Here is a 20,233-nt window from a genome sequence, read left to right on the forward strand (position 1 = left end):
CATTACCAATGAGCTCTGTACACAGCTATACATTTCCTTTGAGGTTTCAGACATAGCTAAATAATGCCTTGTGGATGTTCTTGGCCTGGGGGGCAAAACTGAACTTATATTTTGTTTTAGTCAACTGTATTTGTTCTCTGAGTTATTTAGTCTGACGTGAGTTATCCTGCTGGATACTGCACCTCCTCATTTTTGCCATGATTCTAAACAAAATTATTCTTTTTTGATGTGTGCTCATCCTCATTCAGGGACACTGTTCAACAAAATAATCATCAGTGATTAATGCTTGTTCAGTATTTTCCTTTAGCTAGCCTATAGTTTTTGTACTGTAATCACCAACAGCACATTATACAGAGGACAGGTAAGGGTATCATGTTTCATGCCTTCATTCTTTATATATATATATATATATATATATATATATATATATATATATATATATATATATATATGTTATTGCCTATACATGCTTTAAACTGCTGAGATAATGAACAAACAGTAGAAAATTGTTAAATGCCTTTTTATTTGCAAAAGATAATAACAAGAGCTTAATGAAGTTAGTGCATTATGACATCAAAACTTACACTATCTAAACTGTGTTTTGATATCAAAATTAACAGCATAAATATTTTGTGAAAACAGGTTATGGAAAATCATTTATTTTTTCATCAGAATTCTTGTCATTAATGTTTTCTGGGGTAGCAGAGAAGCTCAGCATCTGTTTTTATGATGAATTATCTTCTGATGGCATAAGCAAGATGAATTCTGAAGCAACTTTCTTGCAGTTATGAATCAGATCAACATATTTTCACTTCGTGGATGGGAATCATTTAGGTGTGCAGCACCTGGAGAGTAAACACAGAAAAAATTTAAAAAAAATTTACAGTCTCCGATCTAATTTGACTTTATAGATAGAGAAATACTTTAAAACATAGCTTCCTTAGTGGGGGACCTGCATTATAGACTATGTAATTAAGTTCATCCTATCATTCTTTTATTTTTTTCAGTCTGGTCTGCTCATAAAACACAGTGCTTTAAGTTTTGAAACTGTATTTCTTACCCTGTCAACATAATTTAAAATAAAGTGTCCACATTTGGCTTTTAGACTTTTCAGTAATTTGGACAGAAAACACAAGTCTTTCGTGATGTTTTCCTGGCATTCAAGCTTCTCCCATGTCTTATGTCATATTTTACTTTATTTTTATCAAAGCTCATGTCCTTATAATTTTTTTCGAAAAACTTCCCCATCACAAAGGTCCTTGTGCATCATATATATTCGTCTTAGTTATCTGGGAATTTCTTTAATAAGAGTTAGACACAGTCAAAACACTTTGGCTGTGATTTCTAAACATGTTTCTGCTAGACTTATGCCTGTAAAGCTGTAGTGCTAAACACACAATAATGATACAGTATGATTTAGTGACATCATAAAACCACAGAGGCAATGTATCTTTAGCAACTCATTATCATGTCTTTGAACCGAACTGTCTTCAGTGACAGGTAACCAAGATAGTGCCCTCCTACAAACCCATGCAGCTCAATTGCACAGGCACTTACAAATACAGACAGACACAGACACACACACACACACACACACACACACACACACACACACACACACACACACACACACACACACACACACACACACACACACAAACACACACACAAAAAATATCCAGGTAGAAGCAACCATGCCACCACATACAAGACAACTATGCACACACACACACACACACACACACACACACACACACACACACACACACACACACACACACACACACAAAAAAAATATCCAGGTAGAAGCAACCATGCCACCACATACAAGACAAATATGCACACACACACACACACACACACACACACACACACACACACACACACGCATGCACAGACTACATATTCCCACTTCCACACGCAATAGACTTCCCGTTAATAAGCTCCCATGGTGTTAACAGTGCTGATCCTGTCTACAGGTATGCATGAGTGTCAAAAGAAAAAGTAATTTTTTTTTTTCCTTTTCCCAAACAGTATGGTAGCAGGGACGTCGGGAGGCATACGCACTGTACTGATTTCAGTACAACTTATTTAGAAGGGGGGTAGCTTTTTAAGCTTTCACATTTTCTTTTTCGCGCTTTACTAGTGCACGATGACGTCAGCTCATCAGGGCAGCCAGTCGGAATGGAGCTCACCGCGCATGTCAGTTCAAATGCGTTTTCAAGCGGGAGGAGCGTTATGTTGGATGTACACGAGCGGGAGGATTTGTTGGTCTCACTTCATTTATTATGTTGGTTGAAGCGTTATGTTGGATGTACACGAGAGCAGGAGGATTTGTTGGTCTCACTTCAAGGACTTTATTATGTTGGTCGAAGCGGGAGGATTTGTTGGTCTCACTTCGAGAACCGAGGGTTGGTGAGTAATATGAAGAGTGTGTGTGTGTGTGTGTGTGTGTGTGTGTGTGTGTGTGTGTGTGTGTGTGTGTGTGTGTGTGTGTGTGTGTGTAAAGGTGGGGGTACTGCATGGGTGTCTGGTAAGTATGTGCTTTCTATTCTATAGCAATAACATTATTAACATTATGTCTGTGAATGCAGGCCTGCATTAAATATTTTTTTCTTAACCCATTGCATTGGATTAGACAATATAGTACATAGTTAAGTATCTATAATATGAAAATGCTAGTATAAGATTTGAATTGAACTAAAGGTAAGTGTAATCATATGATGTAATATTTATGACACTTTTTGAAAATATTCAAACATTATTGAATATGGTGCATTATCATCTACTTGTAAATGCTAATATTATGTTTGAATTATAATATTGTTTAGTAGAAATTGTAAGGTATAAAGTGAGGTATTAATCATATGGAAATACAACTAATATGTGTGTGAACTGAACTAAGGTGAAGTATTATCCATACAGTTGTTAATTTTCAGAACTGAGTAATGCATTATGATAGTTACATTTTGCTAGCAAAGTTAATATTTTAGGTTTTTTTATAGTGTTCTTTTAACTAGCCTATGGTTGTATATATTGAACTTGTGAATGATAGTTTACTGTGTTTGGTTGAGTTTGCAAAAGTGTGATAAAGTATTAACCATGTGGGAATAAGGATTTGTGTATGGTTTAGAATAGCACAATATCTATTATATAGTAAATTTAAAGACTTGAATATATAGCAAAGAATATGAAGAAGTTGTAACCATTCGTGACTGACTAAAATACAAGGAAATGTATGTTGGATTATATAATCATTGCAAGGTTAAATACACCTCACTTGCATAACTGGAGTCTTTTAGACAATAAGAACTATGATTAAATGATCAAAAGTGACTCATAAGCCAAAGTTGGAATAGCTGGAAATGATTATACGTAGTGCAAATATTCTTCTTTGTTAGATAACTGCTTTATGTGTGCTGGATATAGGATTTGGATCCTTGCTAAGCAAGGTTTATACCTCCTTGATTCTACATACACAATAGTCTTCTAAGATTATTATAAGTGGGCAAAGAATGTTTTTTGTTCATCATACAAAAATAGTGGAATTTCTTTCTCATAGAAAACCTTACTTTTAAATGAATTAAAATATTGTTAGCTCAACAGGCAGCACAGTCACAACTGATGCTGGAAGATCAGACAAATGTGAGTTTTAGTTCTACACCAATTTCTTGGATTAATTTTTAAGTGCGGACACTGCAGCAGATGATGCAGCACAAGGGAGGTCAAATACTCCTGAGGTACCATCATTTGGATGAGATATCAACCCAAAGGCCCATCTGCCAGAGACTGTGGCAGCTCAGGTACTTAATAAAAAAGGAGTAGGATTCATACTTCTCAACTGTACAGATTTTTGCAGAATGTGCAGATTTTTACCTCATATTTTTGGTCTGTTTTTCATAAAATTGTGGTTTTCCAACAAATCACTGGCAAATCATTAAGGATTAAAATCAGAAAATAATGACAGACATTTGAATTTTAGACTTCATACCCTACAGAAAATTGATACTGATGCAAAACCTGTTATTCTATTGAGTTTCTAAGTTTGTAAGAAAAATATTTAAAAATTGTCCCTATTTTTCGGCCTCTGTCCCTCCATTATTTATAGCTTAGACCAGATTTTTTGCTCTAAGAGGTTGACAGGTATGGTAGGATTGTTTTATTTAATTTCAAAATAATCTAAAATCATATTACACAATTCCATAATTCCATTACTTATAAACCACCCTAACTCAGACATACTAAATTAGCAAAATGTAAACGCAAATACAAAAGTAATTAACTTGGAGAATGGAAATGATTCCATCAGAGTGTTTAGCACAGAGAAACATTTATCTTATTGGAGATTACTGGTGATTACTCATGGTGGTGTGGTAGGGAATACTCCAGCTTGAACCCTGTACCTTGTATGCAGGTGTTAAAGACCTGAATTCCCTACCCACCACCATTTGTAAAAAAATTGCAGATTTTTGCCTCATATTTGATCTGATCAATATCTGTATCGTATATGTGCTTTTTAAATATTGGAATGCTTGAAATTTGATGGTGCAGTGGTAGCAATGTAGCATTGATGCCTCACAGCTATAGGTTCTTGGGTTTGGTTCTTGGCTGGGGTGCCTTCTTTGTGGGGGGGGGGGTCTGTATCTTCTCCCTGTGTTTGTGTGGGTTTGCTTTTGTGTCCTCCCATGTTACAAAGACATGTCTGCATTATTTTTTCCTGGGCCTCTGCTGAGAATTGTTTTTTTTTTTGTTCCAAGTCAGACTGTTCTGATTAACAAATTGACAGGCATTTAAATTTCAGACTTCGGGTTTCTGAATGTTTACTTCCTTACATATTTGATGGTGCAGTGGCAGTATTGTTGCCTCACAGCTATAGGTTTTCTGGTTTGATTCTTGGCTGGGGTGCCTACTGTGTGGAGTCTGCATCTTATCCCTGTGTTTGTGACACAGTAAAACAACTTTTTATTCTAGCAATAAATATATACTAACACAACCTTTTTTATAGCAATTTTTTAAGTTTATGACTATTTGAAATTTGTCCTTATTTTTGGGACTGTAATACCCTGTTATTGGCTTTGTCCAGGTTTTTTGTGCTAAGGTTGACAGCTCTGGCAAGAACTGAATTCACTGAATATGTTTGAGGGCTGTATTCCCTCATTACTGGGTTTGTCCAGGTGTTTTGTGCTAAGAGGTTGACAGCTATGGTGAGAACTGAATTCATTAAATGATAGCCATTTAAGTTTCAGTCTTCCTCTCTTTCACAAAGCAGGTGATTTGGCATAGTGGTATGTTGTTCTGACTATTTTGCACAGTGACCTTGGCAGTAAAATGTATGATGGTAACACAGCATTTTATTCTAGCAGCTTTCCAAGATTATACAAGCAATGTTTAATGTGTTCCTGTTTTTTGCCCTTTTGACCCACCCCAATAAATTTGGCTTTTTCCAGACTTCTTGTGCTGCGAAGTTGAGATGTAGTTGAGTATTGCGTAGATTTTACAAGGAGCTGAGAGCTGCAGTGGAAGAGAAGTTTAGTGCTGATTATGTTAAGTGAGCTCACATTGCTAGTAGCACAAAATGTTGTGTACTTGCTTTTAATGCAGAAGGTTGTTGGTTCTACTCCCATAAGGGGTGAATGCTGCTGTACTGAAAGTTAAGACACTAACTATGAGCCTGTTATCAGTTTGCCATCCATTTCCTATTGCAATATTACTAGCTTATTATTAATGTAATTTAGGCAATTTATTCCTCAGGGGCATCAGACACTTTATTTTTCGGTGAAGTCATGAAATATAAAGGTGATTGCTAGCAGCAACCTCTTCATTAGTTAGATTTATTTAACGTGGAATTATTTAGATGACTTTTTTACTACTTCAGAGATTGTGCATATTATTTACTGATAATGGTGGACTGTAAAAGTTTGACTAGACTTTTATGATGGAAATGTTCTGAATTGGGCAGTTTTGTTTCATTGTTTACTGGAAAAACGTTCAAAGCAATAGGAAGGTGTATCAAAGAGCACATGTATGTTTCATATGCAAGGGGCCTATGATTTAAAAACAGCCCAGAATTAATTTTTATCTGCCACGGGTAAAATGTATTTTTCTTTTAATGTGTGTTTTAATGTTGTTTCAATGAATGAGAGTTTCAAGGGCAGAGAAGTTTTAATGCCAAGTTTGTTTAGCAGATGTCTTAGTGTTTGTGCTGTAAAATGCAAAATAAAACTTTCAAATGAAGTTCAAATCATCATAGAAGTAAATCAGTATGTACATTAGTGTTTATGGTAAATGGAGTGAAATAGCAAAGTAATGGATCATTGGAATGGCTGCAGGGGGAGGCTCCATTCGACCATGGTTTTGTGAGGGGGAAGGGCGGCAAACAGACAGCCCCAGCTGAACTATACCTCCCAACTGTCCAGATTTGCAAAGAATGAATAGATTTTTTGCTTCTTATTTTTGGTTTGTTCCTCAATTTGTGGTTTTCTGGCAAATGATTTAGGAATTAAGTCACTAAATAATGACACACCAGTTTCAGACTTTATAACCTTCAGAAAAATGCATGCTAAAATAAGACCTGTTCTATCAACTGTCCCAGTTTATACAAGAGCAATTTTTAGTACTGTTTATATGTTCCCTCAATATATTTGGCCTTGTCCAGATTTATTGCATTAACAGGTTGAGAGGTACATGCATTGCTTTATAGAATTAGGCATAGCCAAACCTCAACTGTCCCTGATTTTGGCTCAAAATGTTGCTCTTCCCCTAATGATCCCTCCACAAAATAGCAATTTTGGAAGAAAACATAGAGGGTTTACTTTACTTTTATAAATAACTGTAATGATCAGAGTTATACATTACTTTTATTTCAGAAATGCATGTAGATTCTCTAATTTTGTCAGCTGCTCTAAGTTAACTGTGCTCATATTAAAATGGTGTCCCTCCTTTGACAGGTTCCCAACTGTATTGTCTGGCAATTTTATATTTTTGCATCACATTTTTGGTCCGTTTTTCATAAAATTGCAGTTTTCTGGCAAATTAGTGGCAAATTGTTAAAGACTGAAGTTAGAAAATAATGCAGACATTTCAGTTTCAGATTTCATACCTTTCAGAAAATTCGTACTGATACAAGACTTACTACTATTCTATTATCTTTCTAAGTTTATAAGAGCAATATTTAAAAAAATGTCCTTATTTTTGGGCCTTTGCCTCAGTTTTATTTATGAGTTTGTTGCTGTAAGAGGTTGAGAGGTTGTGTGTGTGTGTGTGTGTGTGTGTGTGTGTGTGTGGTAGGTAGCATACCTCTGAACTGTCCACATTTTGCAGAATGTCCAGATTTTTGCCCCATATTTTTTGTCTGTTCCTCATAAATTTTGTGATTTTCTAGAAAATCATTGAAGGCTGAAGTTGCTAAATAATGACAGACATTTGAGCTTCAGACTTCATGTCCTTTAGAAAAATTCATACTAGCACAAATCCTGTTATTCTAGCAACTTTCTAAGTTCACAAGAACATTATTTAATATATGTCCCTGTTTATTTTAGGCTTTGTCCATATTTCTTGCACTAAGAGGTAGGTAGGGGTGTGTGTGTGAATGAAACATCCTAGTTAGTGGTAGCAGGTGGTTAGTAATTTACTCAAGCTCAAAACCTGTACCTTAGTCACAGAAAACAAAAGCATAAAGTCTCTACCCCAACTACCATGCTGCATTTTTCAAAGAACTGACATTTCAGGTTAATTTTCAATTCAAGGAACCGAGTTTGAGTGAATTTATATTATATTACTGAAGAGTCATTACAGCGAATGCCTCTTCATCGACACTAAAAGAGCGAACCGTGAATTACAAGAATGGCCGTAGCTTGGCTGGGGAGGGGGGGGGGTAGCAGTTTGAGAGCTATCAGTACAAATTTGAAAATCCTAGCTACACCCCTGTATGGTAGAACTGTTCTTTGATTCACCCTACCATGCACTTCCAGCACTGGTGAGCATTTCTGTGGAAGTACACATTACTGATATAGCAATAAACCACAGATGGGTGTGGCTAATGCTGGATTTACCCATAGTTGGCATGGTTTGGTCATGAGGGTTTTACCCTTGTGACCAAACAAAGTCAACCATGGGTAAATTCAGCATTACCCACACCCAGCAATGGGTTATTGCTAGTATACAATGGTGTTAATTTGTGTTGAATTATGTTTGTATTGTTGTTATTTAGGTTTCTGTTTGTTTTATTTTGTATTCTTCTACTTTTTCTTAGAGAAAATAGTCCCAGACTTTTAGTTTGTCTATTGTTTATTTTCTTTTCTTTTAATTTAAATACAAGTTATTATTATTTTTTTCTTTTTTAATTATTTATTCAGTGTATGTAAAACTGACTCAGTTTTTGGACTGTCCAATCAGAATGCTCATTTTGGAATATTAATTAGTCTGTACTGTTTTAGTAGATCTGTGTATTTATTGTTTCATTTTTGTAATGTAAATAATTTTAGATATTGGTTGGCAAAATGCATGGGTTGTTGTGGTTCTTTTAAGTGTCTATTGGGGCTGTAACAATTTTTCTTTGTGTTAAACAGGGAAAGTAGTTTAGTACACTGACACTGAATTGCCACGACTCACGTACTGCTCACAACTGTCATCTGTCCAAATTTTTGCAGAATGTCTAGATTTCTGCCTCCGATTTTTGGTATTTTCTTCATAAAATTTGTGCTTTTCTGAGAATTCAGTGTGTAATGTAAGGATTAAAATCACTAAATAATGGCAGTCATTTGAGTTTCAGACTTCATATCATTTAGGAAATACGTGCTAACACAGATATTGTTACTCTAGAAATTGGTAACTTTATAAGAACAATATTTAAATTGTGACTATATTTTTAGGCATTTGTCCATCAGTTATGTCAGGCTTTGTCCAGATTTCTTGCACTTAGAGGTTGAGAGGTATAGTAGTGCTTTATTGCTGTTTCATAGTGTTCATAGTTTGAGCCAAAGCAAAATGGAAAAACAAAAAACACACTTCCTGAAGCTGCCTTGCAGCCAGGACTGCAAGCCATACATGAAATCAACTTCTGACTAGGTAGATTTCATCTATGGCTTGCAGTTCTGGATGAGAAACACCTTCAGGAAGTGTTCTTGGTTTGACGAACATTAAGATGTTGCATATGTGAACAGGAAAATTCAGCTGCTCAATGATACTTTAATGATACTTTAGCGGCCAGTCTTTTTCATGTTGGTATATGCTGGATTTACAACAGACATGCTGGTTTGCTTGGCCAGTCAGCGTGCTTGTTTTTGGAACTTATAATGTTCCATTGTATAATTAGCATTAACAGCACCCCTATATTGTGATATTTGCATATTGCCTTCACCAATGCTGTTATATTTGCTATTATATTTTTGCCATTTATTAACGCTGATTAAATAGTTTTAATAAAATCTTATTCAAATATTTTAATAATGCTAATGTGTTTTAATAATATGCTGTTGTTAGGATTAGCAATATTATGAAACTGTCATGGAGCTACATATGTTGTTAGGGTTTCACTCTGCTGCACTTATAAGCAATTTCCACCAGTTGTGTCTCTCAATTGTCACTGATTTTGCAGAACACCTCTGATTTTTGCCTATATTTTAGCTCGATCCTATGGTAAATCCCTGAAGATTACAGTAAATCACTAAGGATTAGTCAGCCAGTAATGTCACTTCCCGGCTGTAACCTTCCCCCTAGATCAGACATTGTGACACATCTTTCTTTAAGAAGGAATTAGACCATTTAATGGGTTTCATAAATTCATCCCTGATATGACTGGCCTGTCTCTTATTGAAAAAAGTGGATAAGGTCTAAGGGTGGGCACTGGCAAGGTATAAATGGCCACAGGACACAGTTGCCTTGTATATTTTACAATACTTTGAGTCTTTTAGAGTTTCATACTTCTTAGTGTTCAGAAAATGCATGTTAATCAAAACTTTTTGATTTAGTAACCTTTTAAGTGATTTCGAGCAATATTTAAAACCTATCCCTGCTTTTGGTCCTTTCTTCCCCCAATTATTTTTTTGATTTGTCCAAAATTCTTCTGCAAAGAAATTGACAAGTATGCAAATGTCTGTTTGGCAGTGCTAAGTGCTTTGCACTACAAAGAACTAGGACTGAATCTCTAATCATAACTATTATCCTTTCCCAACATGGATGCAGAGATTCATCTTTTGAGCTTTGCTCTCAAAGTGAATTTCCTAGCATCTGTGTCTCAAACACATAATAAGTGAGTTATGATCATAGAGCCCATCATAATCCCGTATATTATACATGGGTGTTAAGGATTGTCATATATTATTAGTGAAAAACTTTTATATATATTTTAAGGAAAAAGCTGAAAAGTAATCAGTAAAAGTCCACAACTGTGGGAGTGGAGAGTGAGAGAACTTGAAGGGAAACTTGGCAGAGAGCACAGAATTAGAGATGTGTACAGTATGTAAAATTTAACAGGAATCGCTGAAGCTAGGGATGGAGTTTGTGCTAATATAATTATGCTCACAAGAATCTTCTTTTTCTTCAGCTGCTCCCATTAGGGGTGACCACAGTGAATTATCTGTTTCCATTTCTTCCAGTCCTCTGCACCTTGCTCTGTCAAACCAACCACCTACATGTCCTCTCTCACCACATCCATAAACCTTGTTTTAAGCCTTCCTCTTTTCCTTTTACCTGGTAGCTCCATCCTTAGCATCCTTTTCCCAATATACTCAGCTTCCCCTCCTCAGCACATGTCCAAACCAATGCAATCTCGCCTCTCTGACTTTTTCCTCCAAACTGTCCAACCTGATCTGACCCTCTAATATACTTATTTCTAATCCTGTCCATTTCCATCACATCCAGTGCAAGTCTTAACATCTTTAACTCTGCCACCTCCAGCTCTGACTCCTGCCCTTTCATCAGTGCCACGGTCTCCAACCATGTAACATAGCAGGTCTCACTACCATCTTGTAGACCTTCCCTTTCACTCTTACTGGTACTCATCTGTCACAAATCACTCCTGACACTCTTTTCTACCCACTCCACCCTGCCTGCACTCTCTTCTTCACCTCTCTTTCACACTTATCATTACTCTGAACTGTTGATCCCAAGTATTTAAACTCATGCACCTTCACCAACTCTACTCTATGCAGTTGACTACTTTAATAAAACATTCCTAAGCATTCTTAATTACCATGCCCCCATAAGATGTTCCCAAACTAGAGCCCAACCATCCCCATGGCTACAACAAAAACTCTAAGTCTGAAATGAAAAACAGAGATAAAGCCTGGGACAATTGGCACAAAACCAAAAACCCCTCTACTAGGCAAAAATTCCTAGAACTACGCAATAGAACTAAAAAGCTTATAAAACAGGACAAAATCCAATACTACCAGTCTGCCCTTACCTCCTCCCAACATAACCCCAAACAATTTGGGTCCTCAATAAACTCCATCCTCCACCCAGATAAAGTAAGTACACCCACTCCTAACTTAACTCACTCCTCCAAAAATATTGCTACCTCTTTCAACAATCACTTCACACAAACCATACTATCACTAGCTAGACAACACAACCACCCCTCCCATAAACTCACACCATCAACTACAACTAACAATCTCCCCAGTAGCATCTCTTTCTCTCCTGTTCCTACATCCAAAATAAAACAACTATTAACTAAACTTAAAACCATCAGATCAGCAGCAGACAACCTTCCAAGTGAATACCTTCAACTTGCAGCTGATGCTCTAGCCTACCCAGTATCATAGGTTCATAGGTTCATAGGTTGGTACTAGGCTATCAGCCCTAGGGCCTATACAAGCCTAGCCATAACAATTCCCTGGCTATTTCTTCCCACATTATTTACTTTCCTGGACCACTGTCTAGCAGGCGACTGACGGATCCCTGGGTGAATTTCCTTTCTCCCATCCAGTCGTCAAGGTTCCTCTTGAAGAGGTCTAAAGAGGCACTCTGCTTGACATGTATGGGCAATTTATTCCAGAGTCTGGGGAATCTCTGGGTCAGGAACCTATCCCTCCAGCATGTTTTGTTTATTGTGATGACAAGGTTTAGATCCCTGGAGTGTGTAGCTCTGAGGGATTGGGATTTCTTTAAGTGTAGCATGTCCAACAGCTCTAGGTTTGACATGGCCTTGTATGTTAAGCAGAGATCGCCTCTGAGTAGACAATATGCTACAGAGTATAGCTGGAGTTTTTTAAGGCGGTCAGCGTAGGGCATCTGCTTTAGGCCTGTGATTCTTTTAGTGAGGTATTTCTGAGGCCTTTCCAGTTGTTGCAGATGTCTTGAGAGGTACATACCAAATGGGGTGTTGTATTCTATAATGGGTCTAATGAGGGATGAGTACAGTGGGACAATGACCTCCTTTTTTCTGGATGAAAAGCCCTTTGTGATGAGGTGTGCCACATAGAAGGATTTCCTGACTGTTGTGGCGATGTGGTTATCGAAGGTGAGACCACTGTCCACCTGTGTCCCTAAGTCTCTTATCACACTTTCTGTGTTTAGTGTACTGCCACCTATATGGTAATTCATGGATACATGTTTTTTCCCCAAAGGGGATAGCAATACATTTCTTGGCATTGAGCTTGAGCCCATGGCTCTGGCATGAAGCATCTGTTTCTGTAAGGCCCTTTTGTAGAGTATCCACATCATTTGGGGATTCAATAATGGCTCCCAGTATGCAGTCATCTACAAACTTTGTTAGCCAGAGTCCCTTAGTGTTGACCTGTACTTCAGAGAAGTAGATGCCAAACAAGAGCGGCCCCAGGACTGAACCCTGAGGTACTCCACTTGTCACTTGTCTGGAGCTGGATTTGGAGTCGGCTACTTTTACAGTGTGGGTTCTATCAGTAAGTCATTTAGCAACCCATTGGGTGACATAGGGATTAATGCCCAACTTAGTAAGTTTATCTATGATTCCAGAATGGGGATGGTGTCAAAGGCCTTGGCAAGGTCTAGATAGGCTGTGTGGACCACCTTACCCTTGTCCATGGCTCTGGAGACTGATTCAAAGAAGTCAATCAGGTTCAGGAGACAAGATCGGCCCTTCACAAACCCAAACTGGGTGGGGTCCAGTGTTTGAAGGTTGCCAATGTCTTTGTTTATAAGTTCCATGATAATACGCTCCATGGCCTTGCAGATAAGGCTTGTCAGACTGATGGGACGGTAGTTTCTGGGATCCAAGGTGGATCCCCCCTTGTGGATTGGGATAACTGTAGCTCTGCGCCACTCAGTGGGCACGAAACCTGAGGTGAGGCTATGATTAAACATGACACTTAGGTGAGGTGCCAGTTCATATTGTAGTTCATGTAGTACACAGCCTGGGATGTCATCTGGTCCCATGGATGCTGTATTCTTGGCTTTAGAGACTGCGTTTTGTACCTGTGTGGCCGTTATTACTGGAATTTGGCAAACTTCTGGTATTGAGATGGGCCATTTAGGGGGTGAGAGGGGGGTGAAGTTGGCACTGAATTGATCTGCCAGGATATTGGCAATATCCTTCAGATCAGTATATTTAATGCCATTCTGTTTTAGCTCAGAGCAGATCTGAGCATTGCCATTTAGATTCTTGACATAGTTATAGAATGCTTTGTGGTTGTCTTTGGAGTCTTTGGCAATTTTATTTTCATAACTAGCTTTGGAGGATTTTATGAGGCATCTCAGTTTCTTACTGAGGCTATTAAGGGAGTTTTTTGCATCCTGGGATTTTCCTCTTTTCTGCAAAAGTTTCTTCCTTTTGTTGTAAAGTTTGTTTATGGCAGGGGACCGATTGGCTTCCCTTTTTTGGATGAGAGCATTTTGGTTCTATTTGGGATGGCACAATTCATGCATGAGTGGATGTGCTCGTACAGTGCCTTAGTGTAGGATTCAGCAGTTGAACTTTCAGTTCCCATCTGCATGGGTGTCATGAAGTTTGTCACTTCTGACTTGAGTAGCATGAAGTTGGCTTTGGAGAAATTTTTTATGGTGGTTTTTTTACTGGGGGGTGGGGGCGGGATGTGGATGTTAAGGGTGATTAGCTTATGGTCAGACCTGACTAACGAGGGGGTGACCATAGGTATGGAGCATTGATTTCCCATGTTGGTAATGACCAGGTCTAGGATATTGGTTGCCCTGGTGGGACTATGGATTAGTTGATCCAGGGCGTTGGAATTTATGAATTCCAAGAACCGTTGTGCAAAGGTGTTGGGACATGAGTAGTTTTCCCAGTTAATGGCAGGGTAGTTAAAATCACCCAGTATTAGGGTGTTTGGTTCTATCTTAATATTTTCCAGTATGTTTAGAAAGGTGTAGTGAGAATCTTGGGGTATGGTGGGGGATCTGTAGCAAGCTACAGTTTGGATTGCAGTCTTACCTAGTGTTAGTTGCACTTGGAGAATTTCAGACACATTGTGTTGGCCAACTAGCCTGGTGGTGTGAATATCCTTGGTGAATATTGACACTCCTCCACCTTTAGTGTTTCGGTCCTGGTTTGGTGGCGGAAAAGTGTGGTAAGAGTTGTAGCCTGGTATTGCAGGGGTGCTCTCTGGAGCCTTGAACCAGGTCTCAGTTACTGCACAGATATCAATGTTCTCCATTTTTAGGAGTGCCTCGAGAGAGTGAATTTTGAGGTTTAGACTTCTAGCATTGAGTAGCATTACCTTCAGATTTTGCATGCTTGTACCTGTTACGGTGGTGGTTTTGTCCTTTGAAGTTTGCCTAAAAAAGGCACTATAGGGGTGGTAAGAGCCTTAGCCAGTAACCTGAATCCCAGGGGCGACAGGTGCAGACCATTTCTGGCAAAGCATCGTGGTCTGTCAATCATGTCTTCCCAGGCAGACAGATACTGGATCCCCTTTGAATGACACCATAAGCTTAGCCAATTGTTGAAGTCAATCATTTTATCCTTATATTGTGGTATAATTCTGGGCGAAGGCAGGATGCTACTCAGGGCTAGGGTCATACCTGCCTGGGCCACATGATCCGAGAGCTCTTCCATGTCTCTTTTCATGTAGTCCAGGGAGGTACGTCTCAAGTCATTCACTCCAACATGGACAATGACAGAGTCATATTTGTACTTGTTGTGGAGTGACTTGAGTGCATGCATTATGTGGCGGATCCTGGCACCCGACAGGCAGCTGACTGTAATTTTCTCCTTATTCAACCTGGTGAGAGGGACATCAGTGTGCCGGACTATAGAGTCACCTATGACTAAAGTGTTAGGTACATTGTCTTGCCTTAGGGGCTGGTGCTGGGTGGCATACTGGTGTTGTGAACTATGTGATACATTGGTTGTGATTGGTGTTTGTTTGTGTTTCAGCTTCAGAGGTCTTTGTTGCTTGGGCAGGTTAAAGTTAAGGGCCTCTGCATATGTAGATTTATTGTTGCTATATGTGGGTGTTGGTGTGGGTTTAGAAGGGCTATGTGTTGCTTGAGGTGTAGTGTGGGTGTTAACCTTCTCCTCTTGACTGTTTAACACAATCTTGGGTGGAGAGAGCTTTGCTTCCATTTTGGCTATGTAAGTGCATCTCTCACAGGTTGTAGTGTTGGGTGATAGGAGGAGAGGGTTGTCTGTGTACATGAGGCAATTGCTGCATTGCCCCAGTATGCCCAGATTCACCAGGTGGACAGGAGAAATCACCGGAAGCTGACCCTTGGACATGCCTGGTTTGGGGCTTTTTTTTTTTTCTTTGTAAAATATAGGAGCTGTTTCCTTTGCAAGATACTTTGCAATTATAGGCTGTTTAGTGCCTACTATTAATTTCTCCTTGTTAACAAGGAGAGTTCAGTGTTTGTATGAGTTTAAGGCTTCCTAGTGCTTTCCAGCAGGTATTAGAGAAAGTGCTAGTCACAGGGATGCTTAAAGGTAAGATTGAAAAGAATGCACTCTGCAGTGTGCACTAGAGAAGTTAGATGTGAAAGTAGGTAACTTGAGTTTTACCTGTTTAAAAAGTTAAGGTTTAGTGGAGAGTTACTATTTTTAAAACAGCAAGATGGATTGAAAGGGGTGGTCACTTTTGTATTTTGGTACTATGAAATACTGTAGGATGGCCAATAAATTTAAATAATTGAAGGGGTGGGATTTCAAAAATGATGATTTTGTGATTACTCACATAAGCCAGTGAAAGTAGAGAGAAATGAGATATATGGTCAGATTAACATAAGAGGCGGGCAACTAGAAAGACAGTGGTATTTAACAAGACAACTTAAATGGGTGGGAGGGCAACTTAAATGGGTGGGAGGGCGGGAAAAAATTCTGCCTGACTCAGAACAGAGAGAGCTGTGGTCTCTTTTGAAGTTTTAATATGCTGTTAAAACAGAATGCAAGCAAAACACAAGGTAAAGAAAACAAACTACAGTATTCAAAATATAGAAAGGCAATACAGTAATACAAAAAATAAAAGCAAACTAACCTTTCCTTCACAGCAAAGTGTAGCAGAGTCTGGATGAGCCTTTCTGTCAGAAAGTTATATTCACACAATATGGAAAGTCTCACACATAATTCCTCTACACAAAGGAGGCCCCTCCACAGATCTAACCAATTACTGCCCCATAGCTATTCTCACGCCACTCTCCAAAATACTAGAGAGATGTATTCATTCTCAAGTCTCAGATCACCCTCTTGCTAACAACCTTCTCTCCAACATACAACACGGTTTCTGACCTAACCATAGCACCACCACTGCCTTACTCTCTTTCTCTAACACTATCCTACAAAATAAAAATGCAGGTTATCTCTCCTCAGCTACCTTCCTCGACCTCTCTAAAGCTTTCGACATGGTCCCACACAAACAACTCATCTCTCTTCTCAATAACCTATCCTTCTCTCAACCAGTCATCAACTGTTTTCAGAGTTACCTATCTGACCACCAACAAGCAGTTGTTTGGCAGGATGACCTATCCCCCTCAACTACCAGTCTCCATAGGGGTTCCCCAAGGGTCCCTCCTGGGACCCCTACTCTTCTTTATTTTCACCAATAATCTCGCCTCAGCCATAACACATGGCACACTCATACAATACACAGATGACTCAACTGTCATCTGCACAGCCTACTCCCTACCTGAACAGAAAAAAGTCAAACAGGAAGCATTTTCCTCTATTGAAACTTGGTTATCCGATGCCCAACTAATACTCAACCCAAACAAAACAAAATTACTAATCTTCCAACCCACCAAACTTACCCTAGACAGCTCTCACTTCAACATCACAGCAAAAGACACCACCACCATCCATCCAACAGAACACACCAAATTACTAGGGGTAGAAATAGACAATAAACTGAACTTTGACATTCCCATTTCCATGACCATTAAAAAAGTGCACAAAAAACTAGGAACATTATATAGAAATCAGCAACTACTTACCAAAGCAGCTAAAATTTCGGTAGCAAATTCTTATCTTATCTCTAGCCTACTCTACGCCTCTCCAATATTTACCAACCTTAGACAATGCGACCTAAATAAGCTCGAAACCTGCTACAACAAAATCGCCAAATTTGCCACAGGGTCTTCCTACCGTACTCACCACTGTCTCTCACCAGCAAAACTGGGCTGGCTAGAGATCCCCCACCTCCTTCAATGGTACCAACTCGCACTCGCCCACAAACTAATAAACCAACCACTAAAAGTCCCATCTCTCCAGAATCTACTCCAACCCTACATAACCACGAGACCACTAAGATCCAGCAACAAAAACCTCCACAGGTTACAAGAGCCAATAACTCTGTTGGAGAAGCATTATTCTCCTGCACTATAGCCACACTCTGGAACTCCCTCCCATCCTCAATTACCTCTGTAACTTCTTGCACCCACTTCAAATCCTTACTAAAATCACACTTAAAAACTTGCCAGATATGCCCTTGCAACACCCCCTTTAATACCATCCACTCCACCCACCCACTACCTCTCTCAGCCCCCTATCAACAACCTACTCTTAGCAAGCTTGGCTACTCATGTTCCCAGCCACCTACCACATAATACTAACTTCTTGTAGCAACAACTGCTAATGGCTGTTATGTACCTCAAAAACAGATTATATCAGTTGCTCACTGATGAATCTCAACTACATTTGTAACCATGTTTAGTATATGTCACCATATTTTAAAATTGTACTATGTTTTACAGCTGTTTTACATCTATGTTTTATTCTTGTCTTATGTCCTCAGCTGGACTAATGACTATATTTTAAAATGCAATGTTTTTTAACTGTATAATGTAAGTAATACTTAATGTGGAGCTTTTCTCCCCAGGCCTCTGCTGAAAATGGACCTGTGTCCAGTTGGACTCTCCCAGTCAACAAATGTAAATAAATAAATAATAAATAAATAAAATACTCCATGCATCCTCACCATTCCTCTGTCCTCCTCCTCATTCACACACATATATTCTTAGTCCTGGCGACCTTCATTCCTTTCCTGTCTAGAGCATATCTCCACTTCTCCAGGGTCTCCTCAACCTGGTCCCTACTCTCACTACAAATCACAGTGTCATCCGCAAATGTCATAGTTCATGGGGACTCCTGTCCTATCTCATCTATCAACCAACAAATAAGCCATACTGCTGCTCACTAATCATCACCTCCCTTCTTAACCTAGCTTCCACTACTCTTTCCCATAATTTCATGCAATGGCTTATCAGTTTTATCCCTCTGTAGTTAGTACAGCTCTGCACATCACCTTTATTTTTAAAAATCAGTACCGATACACTTCTTCTCCACTCAGCAGGCATCCTCTCACTTTCCAAGATTCTGGTTAAAAACCCTTCTGCCAGCTCTCCTAAACACCTCCATGCTTTTACAGGTATGTCATCAGGACCAATAGCCTTTCTGTTCTTCATGCTCTTCATAGCTATCCTTACTTCCCCCTTGCTAATCCATTGCATTTCCTGATTCACTATCCCCACATCATCCAACCTTATCTCTCTCTCATTCTCTTCATTCATCAGCCCTTCAAAGTACTCTTTCCATCTGCTCAACACACTCTCCTTGCTTGTGAGTATGTTTCCCTCATTATCTTTTATCACCCTAACCTGCTGCACATCTTTACCAGCTTGGTCCTTCTGTCTAGCCAATCGGTACAGGTCCTTTTCTCCCTCCTTAGTGTCCCAACTTTCATACAACTCACCATATGCCTTATCTATTGCCTTTGCCACCTCTCTTTTCACCATACGACTCATCTCCTTGTACTCCTGTCTACTTTCTTCATCTCTCTGACAATCCCACTTCTTCTTCACCTACCTCTTCCTCTTTATACTCTCCTGTACTTCCTCATTCCACCACCAGGAATCCTTGTCCTCCTTCCTCTGTCCAGATGTCACATCAAGCACCTTTCTAACTGTCTCCCTTACCACTTCTGCTGTGGCTGTCCAGCTATCTAGTAACTCTTCACTTCCACCCAGTGCACGTCTTAACTCTTACCTGAACTGCACCTTACAGTTATCCTTTTTCAACTTCCACCATTTGATCCTTGGCACTGCCCTCACTCTCCTCCTCTTCTTCTTGATCGCCAACATCATCCTACAGATCACCATCCTATGCTGCTTAACTACAGTTTCCCCTGTCCTCAGCTGGCACTCTCCAATCTCCTTCAGACTGGCCCTCCTGCAGAGGATATAATCCACCTGTGTGCATCTTCTTCCACTCTTGTACATCACTTTATGCTCATTCCTGTTCTTAATATACATATTCACCACAGTCATGTCCATCCTTTTTGCAAAATCCACTACCATCTGACCTTCTGCATTCCTCTTCTTAACACCATACCTACCCATCTCCTCCTCATCCCCTCTTTTCCCTTCACCAGTAGGCCAAATGAAATCTGCTCCAATCACCACACTCTCACCCTTGGGTACACTCTCCACCTCATCATCCAACTCACTCTAAAATTTTTCTTTCTCATCCATCACACATCCAACTTGTGGGGCATATGCACTAACCACATTCATCATCATGCTATCAATTTCCAGCTTCATAAACATCACCATATCTGACACTCTTTTTGCCTCCAAAACATTCTTGACATACTGTTCCTTGACGATAACCCCTACCCCATTTCTCCTCCCATCCACACTATAGTAGAACAATTTGAACCCACCTCCGATACATCTGGCCTTACGCCCCTTCTATCTGGTCTTTGGCATGCACAGTATGTGAACCTTCCTTTGCTCCATCATATCATCTAGCTCTCAACCTTTACCAGTCATACAGCCAACTGTCAAAGTTTCTACCCTCACTTCCACAGTC

At 39.3% G+C, this 20,233-nt stretch overlaps 1 long non-coding RNA gene across 1 annotated transcript in view; it reads right to left on the reverse strand.

Annotated features, from left to right (window-relative positions):
* Positions 1-504: 504 nt before the first annotated feature.
* LOC122802825 overlaps positions 505-20,233 on the reverse strand; it is an 80,487-nt gene continuing 60,758 nt past the window's right edge. Inside the window, exon 3 of the long non-coding RNA XR_006364982.1 lies at positions 505-845. This is a non-coding gene — a long non-coding RNA (uncharacterized LOC122802825). The remainder of the gene's footprint in view (positions 846-20,233) is intronic.

Source organism: Protopterus annectens, chromosome 5.part0 (assembly GCF_019279795.1).
Source record: "Protopterus annectens isolate FY-2018-M chromosome 5.part0, PAN1.0, whole genome shotgun sequence".
Taxonomy (NCBI): domain Eukaryota; kingdom Metazoa; phylum Chordata; order Ceratodontiformes; family Protopteridae; genus Protopterus; species Protopterus annectens.